This window comes from Apaloderma vittatum, unplaced genomic scaffold (genome assembly GCF_000703405.1).
Source record: "Apaloderma vittatum isolate BGI_N311 unplaced genomic scaffold, ASM70340v1 scaffold6818, whole genome shotgun sequence".
NCBI lineage: Eukaryota > Metazoa > Chordata > Aves > Trogoniformes > Trogonidae > Apaloderma > Apaloderma vittatum.
In genome coordinates this window covers 37367-40760 of record NW_009732314.1, presented here as the reverse complement: position 1 = coordinate 40760, position 3394 = coordinate 37367, and positions in this window count along the sequence as shown.

Genomic DNA, 3394 nt, shown 5'->3' with positions numbered 1-3394 from the left:
GGGGCATCCTCAAAAGTGGAAACGTGAGGGTGATGTGGAGGAATAAATGGAGATGGTTGGAAATTGTTTCTAAGGGCTCAGTGTTGGACCAGGCAGAGTTGGTGCAAAGAGAAAGAAATTGAAATAGTGGCAGGTACCAGAGCTGATGGGACTGTAAGCGCTGCTAGTAACCACACTGGCCAGAGGAGCTGGAGGTAGGTAGCTGTCCAGTCATCCATCTGCTTTTCTCTTCTGAGCCACAGCTGAATGAAGGAGATGCTCACAGTGTGGTCTTTTACTCCCTCTATAAGAAGAAAACACATTCTGGCAAGAAAATCACAGAGCAAATGTAAATATGAGAAATCAAAGACAAACAATTAGGCAGATGTCTTATTATTCGTTAAGAGACAATCTACCGGCATTAGAAAGTAACTTGCTGTCTTATATGGGTGTAAAGGAAATTTCACCCCCATGAATATCCCAGAATCCAGATGTCAAATGAAAAGAAAAACCATTTTTTTATTTTTTAAGCTGACTTTATTTTTAGTACATTTTTTGATTGTTGAAGGCTTGGGGTTAGAAAGGCTGAATCTAGTCAATGAGACTGTAAAGTACAGCAGATAATGGTATCTTTGATCAATCAAGCAAATCAGCTAAAGATGCACTAGAAAAAATTGGCCAGCAAGTCACAGAAGTATCTTTTTTTCTGTCACTCATCAGTTCTTGGGATGAGACTTGTAGAAATTAATCAGCATTGGGGTGGAAGGTAAGAGAGATATGGGATGATGACATGTACATGGTCTGTAAGCTTATGACAGGCTTTGCAGATGAAGCTTCCCAGGTCACTGAAGTGTCCCTTTCTGCCTTAAAAAGACAGCGTTCGGCCGCTGTCTTCTTATTAGTGTCAGGGAGGAATCTTCGTAGAAATAGGAGGACGGTCTCCAGGTACCTTGTTAGATACAGAAGACATAACAATCACCGCAGCAAGTAATACAAAGTATTTCATGGCTCAGGAAGGACTTTACTGTCTCGTAAAAAAAAGGGTTTTCAGAGATTCTGCAGCAAGTGCAACTGTTGGGGTTATTTTTGTATAATTCAAACTTGTGAATAAACACACAGGCAGGCATGTGTTTAGAGGAGCAGTTGTGTTCCACAGGCTACAGAGTAATGACAGCTTGGCTTTAGACAGGAATTATTGACTTGTTATGGTCTTTCTTTTAGAAGTACAGGAAACAGTGTCCTTGATGTTTGTCCGTTCAGCAACGAGCATCATGGTACTTGGTCTGTGATAACCTGCAATGCACTGACAAGTATAAACAGTAAATCATCTTCCTGATACTCTGTCTATGCATAAGGCAATAGGAAGAGTAACATCAGCACAATGTGTAACCAGTGTTTGTGTTATGCAGAATGGTGTCTCATTTAATTGGCTGACTTCCACATACTCTTACATTTATCTTGTACAGAAAGTCCAGGTGGCTTATGGTTTCCACCATAATGCTCAGGTCAAATACCATGCAAACTTTTATGTATTTCAATGACATTGTGTATTTCTGCCACCGCACCCCTGCTTACAGTTGGAGAGAGATGAGCTATCTTTTCCCCAAGTAGAAGAGGCTTAGCTTTGCTTCTTGCGCAGCCAGCACTGCTCAGACCAGCAGTGATGCCTGGTGGTCTCTGAGATGGCTGACAGCTCAGTCACATAACATCACATCTGTTGTAGGAGACACCTTGTAGAAGAGACAGTGTCCCTTACGCTGTAAATTAGAGATCCAAAGTCTAGGTATACACAAATGAGACCATTGGACAGTACACATGCACCAATGTCCTGCACCCCAGGGCCACCATATCAGTAGCCTTGTAGAAAGAGTGGTTGTCATCACTTGAGTGCACCGGAGAAGAGCTGAAGTAAAAAGGACACTGGAGAGGAACCAAGGACGTGAGTGAGCTAGTAGCACACAGCTAATGTGAAACTGCATGGTGGCAGAGGCTTACCCTTGGCTCCAGAAGAAGGGTCACCTCCGATACCTTTCCCATTTGCTGTGGCAGCAATCTGATTGCAGCTCACATGTAGCAATGCAGGACGGTGTTACAGCTGTTTTTGAGGAATATCTCTCCCCTTCTCATCACACATCTTGCCCCACCTGAGCCTTTTCCTTTGCTCACTTACTCATTAACATTACAATAATGTGAACATCTTCAAGCAATTTGTACTGTCATCTAGCTGAGATCTGTGCTTTGACTGAGATCTGTGCTTTTTTTCCTTTTGGATGGTTAAGAATGAAAACGCTACACCAGGTAAGGAACAACAATGCTAACAAAAAGTAGTGTAATATTTTTTAAAGCCAAACAACTCCATACTTGCTCCTGCTGAGATATACCTTACTATAAAACTTATGCCTCTGATGGGACTGTTCATTTGAGCAAGGCAAAGCAGCAGGGACACTATAATTAATAATGCTTAGCAGAAAACAAGTTATTGTGCTTGGGGCAAGAAGGGTGAGAACTGCTCTCTATTATTTTTTTGAAGAGTTAATTGGTAGTAGGCAAAGATTTGCTGTGTTGAGCCAGCAGGTGCTGCTTTATGACTACATTAATGTTAATGATATCCTCCGGACACACGTGAAGAGAGTTTAACTTGTTTCTTTCTCCTTGGATTTCTCTGGGTGGTTGTGTGTTCCAGTTCCAGTTATTTTTCGAGTGCACTTGGACAGAGAGTGACGCCAAATTTGCACAGATGTTTCCAGATAGTTTTATAAGACCAGGTAGCTTTTGTAACCTCCATTCACTCTGGGGCAGACTTTGCAGATTAAAAGTTGAGGGAAATGGGTAAAATGGGATGTTTCTCCGGCATAAAATCATTCCTGGGGGGTGCATAACTTTTCTAAAATTGCCCATTTAACTGTTCCTAGGTGTGTTTAACGGCAGTGTCTGGGATCTAACTGTTTATTCTCTTCTTTTATCACTGAAACCTCTCTTCTTCTGGTATATAATTAAAAAACCTACTCTGACAGCAATTTAAAGCCTGAGATGAGCAGGTGTTAAAATTGTGTTCCTCTAAACAAAGTGTGCTGTGGCTCATTAAAGCATGATACATGCTATTAAAGGTAAACCAGTGGCTCTGCAGAGCTTGTAATGGTTTCATTTCAGCACTGCTCCACATTTGGTGTCTTGTTATGAGCCTATATTATCTTTTTTTTTTCCTGTACTTTTTGCATATCTAGTTTGGCAAACCTATGCTGTCCAGGAATAAGCTTCCGAAATGCTTCAAGCTATTTATATTTTTAATAAGACAGTTGTTTTGCACAAGCTCCTCGACTCCATTCAAAATCTGGGTGCAAATGCAGTAGGCAAAAATGCTGTGGAAGGACAATCCTTAGAGCTGGGTGTGGAGCTCTTTGCAAAAACTCAGGTG